This window comes from Mus musculus, chromosome 9 (genome assembly GCF_000001635.26).
Source record: "Mus musculus strain C57BL/6J chromosome 9, GRCm38.p6 C57BL/6J".
NCBI classification, from domain to species: Eukaryota; Metazoa; Chordata; class Mammalia; order Rodentia; family Muridae; genus Mus; species Mus musculus.
This window is the reverse complement of record NC_000075.6, coordinates 17,772,388-17,792,660: the sequence shown is the minus strand read 5'-3', so window position 1 is coordinate 17,792,660 and position 20,273 is coordinate 17,772,388. Positions and strand designations below refer to the sequence as shown.

General features: G+C 37.0%; 1 pseudogene; it reads left to right on the top strand.

The window, feature by feature from the left end:
- Positions 1–6,873: 6,873 nt before the first annotated feature.
- Positions 6,874–7,402, top strand: Gm48849 (annotated as a pseudogene).
- The last annotated feature ends 12,871 nt before the right edge of the window (positions 7,403–20,273 follow it).

The following is a 20,273-nucleotide window of genomic DNA, read 5'->3' as shown; positions in this document are numbered from 1 at the left end:
ATCAAACATAAAGATTACTTCCAATGCAAGATCGTGGCTATACCATCTAATTTCTTTGAGAATAAAATTTAGTCATCCATCTCATATGTATAACTTCTTATACTTTATCCTCCTGTTTCCCTTCAAACTCCTTCCTTTTTCTTATGAAATAAAAGAAAGAGAAGAGGAAAAGAAACACAGAAATCCCCAAGTTTAAGCTCTCCTTTTAGTTTCCTCTCTGTTCAATATTATAACCATTTCCAAATTATCACTCGAAATGACAATGTATCTATAATTTATAAAATAAACATAGCCATACCCCCAAACCCAAGAAATTGGGATAACAACTCTCCATAGCTTCTTTCTATTTATTTGGGGTGAGGATTATTTATTTTTTCATTGTAAAATATAGTAGTATTGCTGTTTCATAGAGGAAGAAATAGAAGTTCAGTAACATTTTAAAGGAGACTAAAGATAGAAGCCTGAGATGATTCCTTGCTCAGGCTTCCTAATACTGCTTCAAACTTGGTTCCAGCTATGGTCTGTTTCCCCAGATTCCCCAACAGCAAGTTGTAATGGTGTAACCAAGTGTGGTCCGATGGTATGCACAGAGAGGGGTGGTATAGTTAGTTACAGATTAACCCTGAGATAAACCGCTTTGGTTCTGCTTTTCCCCATAAGCTGGAAACAAAGTGTGTAGTCATCCATACAGATGAAGGATAATGCTTGAGGGGTGGCAAAGCAACAGCATGAATGGAACAAGGTTTCCAAGTGACCAGGAATAAAGCTATTAATTAAGCCAGTTGCTTTGGTGGGGTTAATCAGAGGAAGTGAAGCCATACTGTTGTGGAGTGTCTATTAGTTTCTAGCATACTCTAAAAGTCCCCAAGTGATGCTAACAAAAGGTGTACGTAATTCAAATTTGTTTAAGATATAGTTGACAGTAATTGTTTCTTCCCATGTGACTATCCTCAAGGTGAGGTGGGTTCAGTTTTTATGCAGAGCTTGGTTTAGAGACTGGGAAATAAGTACAACTTAAAATCTTGGGGATTTCCTCAGAGACGCACACACTGTATGTATGTATATATATATATATATATATATATATATATATATATATATATATATATATATACACACATATAGGGCTGGGAGGAAGGGTATATTTCATTTTAGTTTGTAAACCATCCTCCAGGGAAGTCAGGGCAGGGATTGAAGGCAGGAACTGGTACAGAGGCCATGGAGGAGTGCTGCTTCCTGGCTTGCTCTTCAAGGCTTGTTCAGCCTGCTTATTGAACCTGGGACCACCAGCCCATTGGTGGCACTGCCTACTGTGAGGTGGATACTCCCGCACCAATCATAAAGAAAATGCTACAGGCCAATTTAGTAGGAACATTTTCTTGTTTGACATTCCCTCTTCTAAAATGACTCCACCTTGTGTCAAGGTGACATAAAAGTAGCCAGCACATGGAATAATTGATTTTCCCTCCAAGATTGGCAGAGGAAAGCCTGTGTGGCTAGGTAATGTATAGTAAGATCACATTGCCTGTGTGAATCCCCAGGGTGGGCCATTTATGAATATCTGAGGATGAAGCCTAAACTACGGTGGAAAGCTCAGCAGTTAGAAACTCAGGGCAGTGCTCTTATAATCTCATTTATCTTCTTTGTTTTGGGACAGTACAGACAAAATATTTTCATAAATTGCATGGCAGCTACATGTCTCTTGTTCCTTCTTTGACTCCTAGGTCTGCCTATCCTTTAATGATGGGCTGGACTTCCTTACTCTCACAGTAAAGTATAGAAGTGAAGCTGCCAGTTTTGATGGGAGTCATTAAAGGCAGTTTGGCTTTTACTTTTCTTTCTTGTGGTCCTGACTGCAAGAAATCTGACTATCCTGAGTAGTTCATATGGCATGGAGTTCCAAGTCACATGGGACTTGTGATAGTCCCAAATAAAATCCGAGCTAACTGCCAGCACCTACCAGCATCTGAATATCTTACATGGCATTCACATATAGCTTACGTAACAACAGTCCCCACCAGTTTCCAAGCATAACCTTAAGATACAGTCAAGTAAAAACTGTAACTGAAGTGCTACCTGCTTCTTAAGGGTGACATGAAGATGAGCTGAAATAGTATGTGTAAATCTCAGACCTTAGATGTATATTGGTAAACTCCAACACAAAGTGGAAGACAAAGAATTTATGAACAATGCATTCTAGTTACTAGTGTGTAAACTTAGTAATGTAAATCTTAGGAATTAACTGTGCTGTAACATCAATTCCATTGTTCAACTTGAGAAAGGTTCACAGGCAGTTTTTACTTGACTCTGTCTTAAGGTTATGCTTGGAAACTGGAGGATTATTTTTAAGGGGTGGGAAAATTGAAAAAATTGATTAAACTTAAGAAAGTTAGCTTTAGCATCTGTTATCCAGTCACTATATGCTTAGAAGGCTCTGGGCTTGATTGAAGTTCTGACTGGCTCCATTTGAAAGGCTAGATGAAGAGAGGCCACCAGTAATCACCATCTATTCCTGAAGGTACCTGGAAGCAAGTCTTTGGAAACAGCATCAAGAGGCAGAGAGCAGGAGCAGCAGGTCATTTCAGTGTCTCCAAGGATGACTATTGGCAGAACTGTACATGTATGGATTGTGCAGGTGCACAGATCAGTTAAGAGTTAATATTTGCTCATTGTTTGAGCAGGTGAAAGACAACTACCCTTTATGAATTAAATTGATCAATAACAAAATGTAAATTGTAATATATTATCATTCATGCAATGTGAAGGGATGGCATGATGAATCTTAAGGATTCCATAGCCAACAAGATTTACCATCTAATTTTAGCTAAAGTTTTGTCTAGGGACACTTATGTCTGAACCCATTACACGTCTGTTTTTATGTGAAGAAATAAGCACCTATCCTGTTTAATTTTCTCAAAATTTCCTTTTTTTGTAGCCGAGATCTTCAAAAGGTCTTCCTCTGTCATATCTGACCCAGGTCACTCTGGAATGGTCCCAAAGCCATGTCTTCCTTCTTATTAACACAAATACAGAGCCTCTCTCCCTAAGTAGTATAACCTTGGTCCAGCAACCTGAAATCATCAAAAGTATAGATGGATTCAATTTAGCAGCCTTTCTTCTTTTCAGTCCTGCACTATTTTGCACTCTCTCACAAAGGATTTGAAATACCATAACCACCAAACTTATAACCACATGCATTTTAATAATTGAAAAATTCAAAGCAATTAAAGCAATCTAAAAAATTATTATTATCCATTGAGACAATGCTCATTCACTATCCCCTGCCTTGTTCTTACATGATTAATTTTTAATTGTGAGATCAAGGCCTCACTATTTATTCATCTATGCATACCAAAGTTTTCTCTTCTATGGAGAGTAACATCTCTGTTGGTAAAAATACCCACTTTCTCCTTACATGTCTTGAATTAACATCCTTTCCTATGTATTTAACTTCAATTAATTTCCATTTTATATATTTGTATGAACCTATTTACAGGCTATTAATTTGTCATATCAGGCTAAGCAATCCTAGAATTCCCATGGAGCCCATATTCAAAGAACCCAGCTGCCTTCCTTGGCATAGAGCTTTTCAAATTTTCTTGAAAACATCTTTCTCTTTTCTATACTTAAATCAATTAAATCAATTTTAATTCATCTCTAACATCTGTTTATCGGATTGTAGGAGGCAAGCAGCCTCTACCATCAGCCTCTCTCTGCCTTCTAAGCAACCTGTCTCTTTGCACAGCAGAGACTCCCAGCCACTCTGATAAATCATACTCCTCAATGCAGCTTAGAAGCCTTGGGGAAGGGACCAGGGTAAATCCTTGCCATCCAGCTTTGTCCAAGTCACCTTGTGGGACTTAGCTGTGTCCCAGCTCACACCATGAACCCCAGAACTGTATACTCCAACTTAGCATGCTTTTGTCCTAGTCTAAAATCCACACAGTTTGGGGAGGAACCACATGGCTCAGGCAAAACTCACAGCTCTGCTAAGAAACAAATTCTTTCCTCCTAATCTCAAGTAACAGTGCATGTTTTCCATTTGAGAATATATAATTAATTTTTAATGGTGAGTTTGAACCTACAGGTTGGATGCCATCTGTTGCTGTGAGTGATTAATCCACTCTAAATGAGCAGTGGTGGAGCAAGTTGCCAGCTACCTGCCCCAAGGTTCTGGATTCCTCAATGAAAGAGGCACACACATTTTAAATATCCGTTAAATAGCTCAATGGTTGGGCCACTCCCAAACTTCCACAGTACTAACACCTCCCCTCTGATACTCTTGAGTTAATATTTACTAGAATCTATATTCCCTCTAAGCTAACCTAAATCAAATTGTGAGGGTTCCCTCGAACCTCTCTTCCCTGACTCTTAGATGATTGTTATCTCTCTCCTCTGCATCTATCAAGCCTGGATCTTATTCCTTTCTGTCATGGCAATTCTCCTTCCCTTAGTCCCCATGTCCAAGAACCCTAATGTCCTAAATCTGTCTCCCTGCCCAGCCATTGATCACTGGCATCTGTATTTACCAATCAGAACCAGCTGGGGACAGGGACCCTCAGTGTCTTTCATGTGCGATTCTAATTTTGGGAACCCAATTTAAATAACCCAAGCTTTAAACCAAATCCACAACACATGTACATATGTCACATACAGCACCCAAATTCATCCATGTACTAAATTCTTAAAATGAGAAAACAAAGAAAACAACATAAAGAACTTCCCCACAAGTTCTGACAGATAATTTAGCAATGGGGAGTTACCCAAACATGGAAGACAGGGTACTTGGTTCCATCCTTTGCAGAACATTAACAGCAAGTAAAAGAAATTCTATGACTATATTGAAAATATTTCAGGTGCAAATAGTTTTTATTTTTAATGAATATATTTTGCAAATAGTTTTTATTTTATATGTTCTTGGGTCTTTACAATCTGTGGTTTTAGTCAATTTTCTGACTATCGTTTCTTTGTGAGAGATCCATTACTTCTGGATTTTTTAGAAGTATTCTCTTTATCTTTTTGGGGGGACATTTAATGATCACCAATGATCACTTCACTAATTCATTTAAAGAATCAACAATTCGGTGTGAAAATAAAAAGTATGTTTTAACAATGAACTCAAGAAGAACGAAGACCAAAGTGTGGACACTTTGCCCCTTCTTAGAATTGGGAACAAAACACCCATGGAAGGAGTTACAGAGACAAAGTTTGGAGCTTAGACGAAAGGATGGACCATCTAGAGACTGCCATATCCGGGGATCCATCCCATAATCAGGCTCCAAACGCTGACACCATTGCATTCACTAGCAAAAGTTTGCTGAAAGGAGCCTGATATAGCTGTCTCTTGTGAGACTAGGCCGGGGCCTAGCAAACACAGAAGTGGATGCTCACAGTCAGCTATTGGGTGGATCACAGGGCCCCCAATGGAGGAGCTAGAGAAAGTACCCAAGGAGCTAAAGGGGTCTGCAACCCTATAGGTGGAACAACAATATGAACTAACCAGTACCCCTCAGAGTTCGTGTCTCTAGCTGCATATGTATCAGAAGATGGCCTAGTCAGCCATCATTGGAAAGAGAGGCCCATTGGTCTTGCAATCTTTATATGCCTCAGTACAGAGGAAGGCCAGGGCCAAGAAGTGGGAGTGGTGGGTGGGTAGGGGAGTGGGGGGGAGGGTATGGGGTACTTTTGGGATAGCATTGGAAATGTAAATGAAGAAAATACCTAATAAAAAAGAAAACAAACAAACAAACAAAAAAGAACAATGATTGATGAAATAACTAAGTGTCCACAAAGAAAAAGGAGAGACCACAAAACAATCTCATTCTAGCTGTACTGGGCAGAAATGAGCTGTGTTTAATAAGGAAAAGGTAGCTGGGCAGTGGTGGCACACACCTTTAATCCCAGCACTTGGCAGGCAGAGGCAGGTGGATTTCTGAGTTTCAGGCCAGCCTGGTCTACAAAGTGAGTTCCAGGACAGCCAGGGCTATACAGAGAAACCCTGTCTCGAAAAAAAGAAGAAAGAAAGAAAGAAAGAAAGAAAGAAAGAAAGAAAGAAAGAAAGAAAGAAAGAAAGAAAGAAAGAAAGAAAGAAAGAAAGAGAAGATCCAAAAAATTAAAAAATAAAAGTAAGGAAAAGATACAGAAAGCATCTAATGTTCCAATGGTTTAGGGAAGAATTTTGTTTCACTTTATTTACACTATTTTACTTCTCATTGATTTTCTTCAGTTTTATTAATCAATAAATGACTAACAAAAAGACATATTTATTTTGTATAATGCTATGTTTTGATATTTTTGAACATATATATTCTCTCATATTGTCATAATATGGTGAGGTATTTAGGATTTACTTTCTTATTCAAGCAGACAATGCACTGATGACACACAGTACTTGTCTACATTTCTACACTGTGGTCTTCAGAGTTTACTTATCTTAATGAACTGAAACCAAATTGTTCTCTCTCATACAGTGAACTCATAGTGACTATGAGGTCTATGTTCCGATTCTTTAAATGCATCCTCTTTACATTCCACACATAAGTGGAGCCATGCAATGTTTTTCACTCTCTAAAAGGTTTATTTCATTTGCCATAATGTATGCCAGATTCATTTATATTATTGCTAATGAAATGTGTCCTTTAAAATAGAAACATGATACATGAGAGAAAATACGTGCTACCTTATGAAGAGTAACACATTTTTCCTTAAAAGTTCCTGGAAGATATTTTCAGATGTACTCTGCAGATTTTGAGGTGAAAATTTCAAATAATTGAAGTTCAAATCAGTGAAAATAATAAGCTTTTGTAATTCAACATAGAAAACCTTCGAATTGTCCTTTTGGCCGCCGCAGCCATCTTCCAGTAACTCGCCAAAATGACGAACACAAAGGAAAAGAGGAGAGGCACCCGGTACATGTTCTCTAGGCCTTTTAGGAAACATGGCGTTGTTCCTTTGGCCACATACATGCAAATCTACAAGAAGGGTGATATTGTAGACATCAAGGGAATGGGCACTGTTCAAAAAGGAATGCCCCATAAGTGCTACCACGGCAAAACCGGAAGATTCTACAATGTCACCTAGCATGCCCTGGGCATCATTGTCAACCAGCAGGTTAAAGGCAAAATTCTGGCCAAGAGAATCAATGTGCGGATTGAGCACATCAAGCACTCAAAGAGCAGGGACAGCTTCCTGAAGCGGGTAAAGGAGAACAACCAGAAGAAAAAGGAAGCCAAAGAGACGGGCACCTGGGTGCAGCTGAAGCGCTAGCCTGCGCCACCCAGAGAAGCACACTTTGTGAGGACTAACGGAAAAGAGCCTGAGCTGTTGGAGTCCATTCCATACGAACTCATGGCCTAATGTACACAACGAAATAAAATACCAGCACCAGGAAAAAAAAAAAAAACCTTCTAATTAACCTTTAATCTGCTAAGAAATAGATACACGGATGAGATGTTTTATTGGAGATATGTCAATAAGAATATCACATGAACTTCATTTACCTTTATTGACTACTAGGATGATGGTGAAGAGTCAGCATATACCTATTACAGCAACTAAACATGGACCAAATGGCAACAAATTCTGGTAAAGCTTTTCAAGAGTAATACTTGAGTTGAACTTATTCTGGAAAATGACTGGGTGGTTTTATAAACAAGAATCCATTCATAATATGATTTTGTGGTTATACTTCTGCCCTTTTATCTCAGAAAATTCTTAGAGAGTTTAAAAATACGTGTCCACACTAGTGTCTTATAGGTTATTTCTTGTAACACCTTTATAATATACTAGCCTGCATTGATCAAAATATTCTATGGTAGGTTAATGATTGAACTGTGGTGTGTTCATGCTATGAAATATCATTTACAACTAAACTGGAAGAAATATTGAAGCACTTTTAGATGGAACTCTTGGTATAATGCTAAGTTTGAAAAATAGTGTAATATAAATTAGTTGCATATTTTGTGAATACATTAGTTAATATGAATTATATGACAGAATAATAGAGGTAAAGAATAGACTTATCATGAACAGGGTTTAGATGTGTTACAGATTGGGGTGCATTTGCCTATAAAGGTAAATATAAAAATTAAACTTTATGATAATCCCTAGAAGGTAGTATCTAGACGTTTAAGTATCATATAAATTTAACATTAACTTTTATGGTAAAAGATAGAATTAAGTCTCTTCAAAGGAAGAGATATCCTGTATTAACTAGATAAATGCTAAAGGAACACACGCAGAGATCTCTATTATATATATTCAGGATAAGTAAATAGAAGTTGTCTTATTTTTGGCACTGTTTCTATGATGAAACACCATGACCAAAGTAACTAGGGGAGAAAACATTTATTTATCCTGTGTTTTCACATTACAATCATTAAGGAAGTCAGGACAGGAACTTAAGGAGTACAGGAACTTGGAGGCAGTATCTGATGCAGAAGACTTGGAGGGGTGCTACTTACTGGTTTGCTCCCCATGGCTTGCTCACCTTGCACTCTTATAAAACCTAGAATCACCAGTCCAGGGATGGCATTATTCACAATGGACTGGACCCTTCTCCACTGGTCACTAACTAAAAAAATATTTCCAGTCATATCATATGTGGCATTTCCTTGAGGTTCCCTCCTCTCAGATGACTTTATACTGTGTCTAGTCATGTAAAACCATCCGGCACAGAAGTATAAGCAAACAGCACACAGTAAAGTGATAATGCTGTTATCTATCAGACACTGAAGAAAGCAAAGCAAAACAACAACAACAAAAAATAGAACAGCAAAACCAAAACCAAAAATCATTTCCCTCTCTTGGAGTCCATATTACAGCCCAGGTTCCCAGTTTCCTTGTCTTTAGATATTTGGTCTTCAAAGTCATAAGAAGATATATTTGTTAAAGGTTTTCTTAAAATGTTTTAGACATACTGAAGTTTATGAAAATATGTCAGTAGAGATTTTGAGTAAAACTGAAACACTTGACTGCATGATGTAACTCAGTTTGTTATCACATAATTTTATTCCCTTGACAAAGGCCAAAAGTCAAATCATTTATTTATGGAAGTTCCATTATGTCCTCCATTTGGTTTATGTATACAACTCTAAGGATCAATTCATGATTTGAACATTAACTAACAAAATACATACAATTCGTAACAAATGCTAGTATAGAATTTTTGGTTATCTATTAGCCATTTTTAAAATGTATTTCAAACCATAAAAATAATAAATATTTTGATGAACCTGAGAAAGAACTGGGAATTTGAGGCCATCTGGTCAACATAAGGAGTTCCATATAGCCTGAACTATATACTAAGACCTTGCCTTAGAAAAACAAATGGACAAACCAACCAACTAACCAAACAAACAAACATACAAAAATCCCAGTATACATATTAGTTACAATAATGTTAATACTATTTTTACTTTTTTTTAGATAATAAAATATCCTAATAAATCTCAAAATTGTCATGTCTGGTATATAAAATTCATTCAACTATCTTGGTTTAGTTCATGGCTGTATCTTAAAAAAACACACTGTGTCCCAGTGAGTTTTCTCATTGATTCTTCTATTCTTATATCAATAAATGCTTTTCTGCTCAGCTGAGGGTCCCAGGGTCTCCAGAGGACTCTTCATGCTGCAGGTACCCTAGCACACTCAGGATCTTAGGATCACTGGTGAGTGGAACACAACATCTGTTCCAAAACAACTGCGAAAGGCCTGTGCCAGCAGGAAAAGAGATACAGGAAACCCAACCAACCAGTGGCTGGGGTTCCTTCCTGTTAGTGCCAGCCCCGGGCCACCTTGGGCATGAGCTCAGCAGGCAATTCCACTGTCCTCAGAGACCTCTCCATCCCAAAGGTGCACTAGCACAACCAGGATCTTAGGATCACTGAGGAAAGTTGCCCTCCAGAGAGGGCTCTAACACCAGGAATGAGGTGAGAGCACCATCATGTATCTCAGGTCTCTCAGACACCAGTCCATGCAGGAGAGTGAGTGGAACACAGAAGCAACAGAGCTTCTTGGACAGGGTCTCTTCAGGCCTTCATCCTCAGCCAGAAGACAGAGCTGAGACCCAGACCTCTGGGCACCTTCCCCACCAGAGGAGAGTCGACCTCCAGGGAGACCTCTGACCATGGGATTCAGATGAGAGCACAATCTTGTATCCCGGGTCTCTCAGAGACCAGTCCAAACAGGAGCGAACTGGCCACAGAAGCAACAAAGCTTCTTGGGCAGGGTCCCTTCAGACCTTCTTCTTTGGCCAGGAGGCAGATCTGAGATCCAGACCTCTGTGCACCTTCCCTGCAAGAGGAGAGCTTGCCTGCAGAGTGCTCTGACAACTGGGACTCAGGAGAGAGGTTGGACACTCAGGAGTGCTGACAGAGGCTAATAGAATCATAGGAGTAACAAGCACCAGCCAGAGACACCAAGAACATTTAACACCAGAGATTGCCAGGTGGCAAAGGCAAACATAAGAATCTTAATACCACAAACGAAGACTACTTGGCATCATCAGAACCCAGTACTCCGTCTACAAAGTGAGTTCCAGGAAGCCAGGGCTAAACAGAGAAACCTTGTCTCAAAAACCAAACCAAACAAACAAACAAACAAACAAAAACCAAAAACCTTTCAATTGCCATAGATGGAGAAACCAAAGTATTCCATGACAAAAACAAATTCACACAATAGATTTCCACGAATCCAGCCCTTCAAAGGATAATAAAGGGAAAACACCAACACAAAGATGGAAACTACACCCTAGAAAAACCAAGAAAGTAGTCCTTTATCAAAAGTAAAAGAAGACAGCCACAAGAACAGATTCCCAACTTTAACAACAAAAATGAAAGGAAGCATCAATTACTTTTGTTTGATTTCTCTTAACATTAATAGACTCAATTCCCCAGTAAAAAGACATAGACTAACAAACTGGCTACACAAACAGGACCCAACATTTTGCTGCTTACAGGAAACCCACAACAGGGACAAAAGCAGTCACTACCTCAGAGTAAAAGGCTGAAAAACAGTTTTCCAAGCAAATGGTCTTAAGAAACAAGCTGGAGTAACCATTCTAATATCGAAAAAAAAAATGTCTTCCAACCCAAAGTTGTCAAAAAAAAAAAGGAGGGGCACTTCATACTCATCAAAGGTAAAATCTACCAAGATGAACGCTCAATTCTAAATATTTATGCTCCAAATGCAAGGGCAGCCATATTCATTAAAAAAACTTTAGTAAAGCTCAAAGCACACATGACACCTCACACAATCATAGTGGGAGACTTCAACACCCCACTCTCACCAATGGACAGAGCCTGGAAGCAGAAACTAGACAGACACACATGGACACTAACAGAAGTTATGAAACAAATGGATTTAACAGATATCTACAGAACATTTTATCCTAAAACAAAAGGATATACCTTCTTCTCAGCACCTCATGGTACCCTCTCCAAAACTGACCATATAATCGGTCATAAAACAGGCCTAAACAGATACAAAAATATTGAAATTATCCCATGCATCTTAACAGATCACCACGGACTAAGGCTGATCTTCAATAAAAGAATAATTAATAGAAAGCCAACATTCACGTGGAAACCGAACAACACTCTACTCAGTGATACCTTGGTCAAGGATGAAATAAAGAAAGAAATTAAAGACTTTTTAGATTTTAATGAAAATGAAGCCACAACATACCCAAATTTATGGGACAAAATGAAAGCAGTGCTAAGAGGAAAACTCATAGCCCTGAGTGCCTTAAAAGAGAAACTAGAGAACATACACAAGCAGTCTGAAAGCACACCTAGAAGCTCCAGAACTAAAGGAAGGAAATTCATGCAAGAAGAGTAGATGGCAGGAAATAATCAAACTCAGGGCTGAAATCAACCAAATGGAAAAAAGAAGAACTATTCAAAGAATCAAACAAACCAGGAGCTGGTTCTTTGAGAAAATCAACAAGATAGATAAACCCTTAGCCAGACTCACTAGAGGACACAAGGACAGTATCCTAACTAACAAAATCAGAAATGAAAAAGGAGACACAAGAACAGATCCTGAGGATATCCAAAACATCATCAGATCCTACTACAAAAGGCTATACTCAACAAAACTGGAAAATCTGGATGAAATGGACAAATTTCTAACAGATACCAGGTACCAAAGTTAAATCAGGATCAGATTAATGATCTTAACAGTGCCATTTTCTCTAAGGAAATAGGAGCAGTCATTAATAGTCTCCCAACCAAGAAAAGCCCAGGACCAGATGGGTTTAGTGTAGAGTTCTTTCAGACCTTCAAATAGTACCTAATTTCAATTCTCGTCAAAGTATTCCACAAAATAGAAACAGAAGGCACTCTACCCAATTTATTCTATGAAGCCACAATTACTCTGATAACTAAACCACACAAAGACCCAAAAAAGAAAGAGAACTTCAGACCAATTTACCTTATGAACATCGATGCAAAAATACTCAATAAAATCCTCTCGGAGACAAAAATCACATGATCATCTTGTTAGATGCTGAGAAAGCTTTTGACAAAATCCAACACCCCTTCATGAAAAAGTCAAGGAAAGATCAGGAATTCAAGGCCCATACCTAAACATAATAAAAGCAATATACAGAAAACCAGTAATCAACATCAAAAAATGTAGAAAATTTTGAAGCAATTCCACTAAAATCAGGGACTAGACAAGGCCTCCCATATACGCCCTACTTATTCAATATAGTACTAGAAATCCTAGCCACAGCAATTCGACTACAAAAGGAAATCAAGGGGATCTAAATTGGAAAGGAAGAAGTCAAAATATCACTCTTTGCAGATGATATGATACTATATATAAGTGACCCTGAATATTCCACCAGAGAACTCTAAACCTGATAAACAGCTTCAGTGCAATAGCTGGATATAAAATTAACTCAAACAAATCAGTGGTCTAAGGAAACAACACCCTTCACAATTGTCACAGAAAATATAAAATATCTTGGTGTCATTCTAATGAAGCATGTGAAAGATCTGTATGACAAGAACTTCAAGTCTCTGAAAAAAGAAATTTAAGAAGATCTCAGAAGATGGAAAGATCTCCCATGCTCATGGATTGGCAGGATTAATATAGTAAAAATGGCTACCCTGCCAAAAGCAATCTACAGATTCAACGCAATCCCCATCAAAATTCCAACTCAATTCTTCACTGATTTAGAAAGGGAAATTTGAAAATTCTTCTAGAATAAGAACAAACCTAGGATAGCAAAAACTGTTCTCAACAATAAAAGAACCTCTGGTGTAACCTCAAGCTGTACTACAGAGCAATTGTGATAAAAACTGCATAGTACTGGTACAGTGACAGACAAGTAGATCAATGCAATAGAATTGAAGACCCAGAAATGAACCCAAAACCTATGGTCACTTGATCTTTGACAAGGGAGCTAAAAACCTCCAGTGGAAAAAAGAAAGCATTTTCAACAAATGGTACTGGCTCAACTGGCATTTATCATGAAGAAGAATGAGAATTGATCCATTCTTATCTCCTTGTACAAAGCTCAAGTCTCAGTGGATCAAGGAACTCTACCAAAAACCAGGACTCTGAAACTTATAGAGGAAAAAGTGGGGCAAAGCCTCTATGGTATGGGCACAGGTGAAAAATTCCTGAACATAAAAGCAATGGCTTGGGCTGTAAGATCAAGAATTGACAAATGGGACCTCAGAAAATTGTAAAGCTTCTGTAAGGCAAAAGACACTGTCAATAAGACAAAAAGGTTACTAACAGATTGGGAAAGAATTTTTACCAATCCTAAATCTGATACAGGACTAATATCGAATATATACAAATAACTAAAGAAACTGGACTCCAAAAATTCAAAATGTTCAACACCCTTAATCATCAGGGAAATGCAAATCAAATCAACCCTGAGATTCCACCTCACACCAGTCAGAATGGCTAGGATCAAATACTCAGGTGACAGCAGATGCTGGTGAGGATGTGGAGAAAGAGGAACATTCCTCCCTTGCTGGTGGGATTGCAAGCTTGTACAACCACTCTGGAAATCAGTCTGGTGGTTCCTCAGAAAACTGAACATTGTACTACCGGTAGATCCAACAATACCTTTACTGGGCATATACCCAGAAGATGTTCCAACTGTAATAAGGACACATGCCCCACTATATTCATAACAGCCCTATTTATAATAGCCGGGAGCTGGAAAGAACCCAGATGTCCCTCAACAGAGGAATGGATACAGATAATGTGGTACATTTACACAATGGAGTACTACTCAGCTATTAAAAACAATGAATTTATGAAATTCTTGGGCAAATAGATGTATCTGGAGGGTATCATCCTTAGTGAGGTAACCCAATCACAAAAGAAGTCACTTGATATGCACTCAGTGATAAATGGATATTAGCCCAGAAACATAGAACACCCAAGATACAATTTCCAAAACACAAGAAAATCAAGAAGGAAGACCAACACCTGGATACTTCATCCCTCCCCAGAATAGGGAATAAAATTCGCATGAAAGGAGTTACAGAGACAAAGTTTGGAGCTAAGACGAAAGTATGAACCATCCAGAGACTGCCACACCCGGGGGTCCATCCCATAATCAGCCTCCAAACACAGACACTATTGCATATGCTAGCAAGATTTTGCTGAAAGAACCCTGATATAGCTGTCTCTTGTGAGGCTAGGCCAGTGCCTGGCAAATACTGAAGTGGATGCTCACAGTCATCTATTGGATGGAACACAGGGCCCCCAATGGAGGAGCTAGAGAAAGTACCCAAGGAGCTGAAAGGGTCTACAACCCTATAGGTGGAACAACAACATGAACTAATCAGTACCCCCAGAGCTCATGTCTCTAGCTGCATATGTAGTAGAAGATAGCCTAGTCGGCCATCATTGGGAAGAGAGGTCCCTTGGTCCAGCAAACTTTCTATGCCCCAATACAGGGGGATGCTAGGGCCAAGAATTTGGAGTGAGTGGGTAGGGGAGCAAGGCAGGGGGAGGATAGAGGGGACTTTTGGTATAGCATTTGAAATGTAAATGAAGAAAATATCTAATTAAAAATAATAACAAAAAAGAATACTAGCCCTATTCCAGATTAATTCTTACAATATCTCTACCTTTCAGTTGATTAGAATTAGTATATTATTTTAAGGAAGAAGGCTACTAGTGGCATTTTGCAGTTTAATTAACCAGTAGAAAGCATTGTTTTGATTCTTAGTTGTTATTGGGATGTTTTTTGCAATTTCAATTGCTTTTAAATTGATTTTCATTTAAAAATTAAATACAAACAAGCCATAAAGATATTTTTCTCCATAATTTACCTGCTGTAAATATTTTCTCATATACATATACACTGTATGCATATATATATATATATATATATATATATATATATATATATATATATATGTCTATATGTGTGTATACATACACACACACATATATATATATGTCTATATGTGTGTATACATACACACATATAAATATATATAAATATATATATATATAAAATAAAAAATACACTAAGACAGTGCTTTATTTTCCTGAATAATACTAAATCTGAAAAATGTCTGTCTCATAAATTAAAACCTAAGCCCTCAATAGTGAATGATAACATTTTCTTGATAAAGTATATTTTAATTATTCACTGTTTGGGAGGACTCCTGCATTCTGTTGTTGGAGATCTGTGCTTAATCAGTAAGGCCTCTTAAGCAAGAAAATAACTGGTAAGTATTTAAGATATAAACTTAAATTTGAGAATGAGGAAAATGGAAAATATGGAATGGCCAAGATATTGTTGTTCATAGAGATCTTTCTGAAACCACTGGAACTGACAGCATTGATTTAGCTATCTTGAAATGTGTGTGTGTGTGTGTGTGTGTGTGTGTGTGTACCGTCAGCTAGACATCACATGAAATGTTTTCAAGTTTTGCTGAAAGTAGTATTGCTCTAACACATATTTCCTTGTAGACTGAAGGTAAGTACTGGCTCATTTTAAATTTAAGGCCATGTTAATAAAGTGACATAACCAGGAAGCATACACGAGCTGGTCTGAGGCCCCCAGAACATAGCAGAGTACTGCCTGCTCTGGCCTCAGCACCAGAAAAAGACATGCCAAATCCTCAAGAGACTTAAGGTCTCAGGGAGTGGGAAGACATGATGGTGATGAGCAGGTAGGGGTGGGGAGTAGGTACATCTTCTTGCTTATAGACAGGTGAGGACAAATAGAACGAGGAACTGTGGTAGGGCAAATTAGGAGGTAGGAAAGGACTGGCCTGTAAAATAAATAAATAAAATTTAAGAGGTCAATAAATAAATGAATAACTTAAAATAAAATTCCTTTAATAAAAAGTTACTTTTACTAAATATATATATATACTAAATGTTAAAATTATATTTCTATATAGCATGCCTACCCCCCACTTCAAAGGGAGCAAACAAAACAAAACAAAAAAAAAACCAAAAATAATAACCAAACCAAACAAAATAAAATATAAGAGCCAGAGATGCTAAATGTTTACAGTAAGACAGTCTATTGACACATGAAAGACAACTTAAAGAAAGCAGATGTGAGTGCATACATAATATCTATAAAACAGGGACACAATCATCCTGTTGGACTTGGTGAGGAAGAGCTCATATAGAGCTGACAACCTGTCAGTGACTGATAGCTGCTTGGGAAAGAAATGAGTTCGTTTTCTTCAAGAATTCAGGCCCTGAGAGGACACTCATGCTCCAGGTGATAACTATAAGACCATGCATATACAGGAAGAGCTAACTTTACTAATTTAGGAAAAAAAAAAAAAAAGCACATGTTGTTGGGAAAGAAAGCTGAAGTCAAGGAGTGTGGGAATTTGAGGGAAGTGGATTTAAACAAAACATGCCTATGCTTCTATGAAATTTTCATATCCTAAAAAAATAAAATATATTTCTTAATTTAAACAAAAAATTAAAATGATCACTGTGCCTTATGTTTTTATTACCACCCAGTGTTACTTGTTAAAGACTGTATCTCTTTCTATAGAAATGATAGCAATTATATTCTGAACTCTATGTTTTGCATTGGTATTGATGAAAACTCAAAGAAATCATATCCAAAGCTTTATTTTTTATCTCTGAGAACTATTTTGACAATATCAGTGTATCTTATTTTTATAATGATACAAGGCAAGCTGTATTTTAAATATTGACTTTGGTATTATTTTACAGGTTATGTTGTAGTAAGATTTTCCGACCTGTGAGAGGTAAACTGTACATGTGTTTTACTTTAAAGTTTCTCTCTTAAGGTAGTTTTAGTGCTAAGCCAACAGAAGATGTTCATTATAAGATACATCAGATAAGCCTTTGATATAATTGCATATCAAGATGGTTTTCAGTTATAAGAACCTAACTATTAGAGATATCTTTCTATATTCCAAAATTTGAAGGAAACAATACTCCAAATTACTCTTTAGAAATCTGGGTGAAAATTACATTAATTATGCATATTTTAAAAGAATTTATTTATTATTTGTCATGAATACAACAAGTTGAAAAGAACAATCAGGTTATACACACACACACACACACATATATATATGTATATAGATATATACATATATTTGAAATATTTTCAGATTTTACACTACACTTTCAGAATATCATATGTTTAAGTGGATAAAATATTAATAATAAAAATCTACATTTTTAGTTTCTTAATTTTCAAGATAAAATAGTGATTAATCTTTTCTAGTTTAAGTATAGGGTATTAAAGAAAAGAATAGTCTTATAGTAGTCAGGGTTCTCTAGAGTCAACAAACTTATATAATGTCTCTACATATGAGGGAAATATATTGTAATGACTTAAAGTCTACAGTTCAACTAATGCAACAATGGGTAGCCCTGAATGAGAAGTCTAAAGATCTCTTGGTTGCTGTCTCAGAAGGCTAGTTGTTTCACCTGGTCTTCTGTATAAGCTGGAATTCTGAAGAAGTACATTCCACGAGATGCGCTGGCAAGTAAGTGCAAGCAGACAAAAAAAATGAATCTTCCTTCTTCCCTTGACCTTATGGTGACCTTATGTAGACCTCAAGCAGAAGAAGTAACCCAGATTAAAGATATGTAACACCTTACCTGGATCTGGAACTCACTTTGTCCCAAACTGACGTTGAACTCAAAGATCTGTTTGCCTCAGTCTCCTGGGATTAAAGGTGTTTACACCTTGCCTGGGTCTTAGCATTTCTTGTCCACTATGCCTCAAGTTCTCCATGTCAAGATTCAAGTCAGAAGCCTGTGTCTTCCAGCCTCAAATTCTGGATCATAGATATGCCTTTTATTTCTGTATTATAGTTCATTCCAGACATAGTTAAGCTGACAACCAGGAAAAGTCATCACAGGTGTTAGAATTATTAAATACTATACCAGAAGAATTCATTTGGCGAGAAAGACCCTACTCATTAGTAATTTCTCCTGATTGGTGCTTTTATGACTTGTCCATCATAAGATTCACCACTGTAGTCACAATCAAAACACTGTGTATTCTCACTTGTCACAGCAGCTAGATAAAACTAAAAAGAAATTCCTTTTGGCATAAATTATGACATTTGGAATTTATCAATAGTCCATTCTTTGTGGATGTTTATACTCGGCAATGGCCCAGGCTTGGCTTTTGATGGGAGAAAAAGGGATAAAACATCCGGGCTGCTTGTTAAAGGTCTTCGCTTGCTTTCTTTTCACTCTTTCTCTATATTATGTATTTATGAATGTGTGTCCACAAAAAGGGCTACAAGCCTCAAAGGATCAAACCCAAAAATTAGTGTTTCAATAAAATTAATTGGTCATTATATGAAATATTTGGATTCACGATAATTGTGGTAAATTCAAGCCACTTAAAAAGTCACAGATTTTGTTTTAGTTTGTGATCAAAACTTTGATGAGCATAAATTATACAAGCTAGTTTAAATTTGAAGCAATTCTTTCATGATGGACAAGCTACCACAGCCAGTGCTCCTAAACAGAGGAATTCTGGGTAAAACTTGGATGGAAATTAAAGTCTAGATCTTGTTTAAGAGATATCCCTTTGATATTATATTAAAATTTTACTTAGATTTTACTTCTCTTTAAAGCTGAACATTAATTGTAATCTCTTTGAAAACATCTCAAAATATTTTTTCTGTGAAATGCTGCTTTAAAATGAATTAGTTGTAAAAATGGTGTCTGAATATTTTACTACAATTCTACAGTTATGCTCAGTCATAAAAAGATCTGTTATTTTAATGAGAATGAGAGAGTCGTCTCTGCATATACTTTTGGGTATAACAAAATCTATAGAAAAAAGAGATTAATAGAAATAATATAGAATAAGTTTTATGGTTCTTCTACATCTTAATTCTGTCAGATACAGGTTCAATATCTATTCATATCAAATATTTTATTAAAGTGGCATGCTTTTCAAGAAAAGCAGATGCTATAAAATTACTCACATTACAGTACCTATTTAAAAACTCTAAATCATTAACATTGAATTTAGGCCAAATTTCTTGAGTAAACTTTGTGGAAGATAAATGATTTTTATTCTTGTGTTGATTATGTTTTGAAAGATAGATGCTCTACTTATATTTAGGATGGGAGTAAAATATTAGGTTGGCAAGAGTAAAGGGAATGGTTGGAGTGTTTAGCTGGAACTAGATGCAACTCAGCAAATAAAGTTGCGGGCAGGTGGAGAGGTGTGGAGTTCAGAATATTGATAATGGCATACTTCTCCAGGTGGGAGACAAGAAGTGCTCAGCAATTGTGTCAAAAAGGCAAGTTGAAATTGATAGAGTGTGTGTCTGTTTATCATTTGCAGATTCTATATTCTGTGGGTGGGGGCTGGAAGTGCAGTGACCAAGCCAGCTCAGTCAGTCAACAGGTTCTCCAGAGCAGGAGAGAGGATTAGAAAGAAAAAAAGACAATTAGACAACATTGTAGCATGGCCAAGCCAGCTCTGAGTTTGAGGTGGGTTTATTTTTTCCCAATCTGCTTATGTAGCATTTTAATTACATGAAATTAGTAAGGTCAGCTCTAGGTTGAGGAACAAGCAATAAAATAAACAAAAATAGTCAAGGAACAAGCAAGGCAATAAAAAAAAGTCTTGTTTAAATAAAACAAAGATCATTGTTTCTTAAGAACTTATCAGGATGACCAATATATCTGAGCCCAATCCCTGTCCTAGCCCAAAGTCATATTCATGCCTGAGGCCTATTTCTTTCTTGTAGCCTAATATTAGATTCCTGCCTGGACTTATTTCCCCGTTTTAACCTAAAATT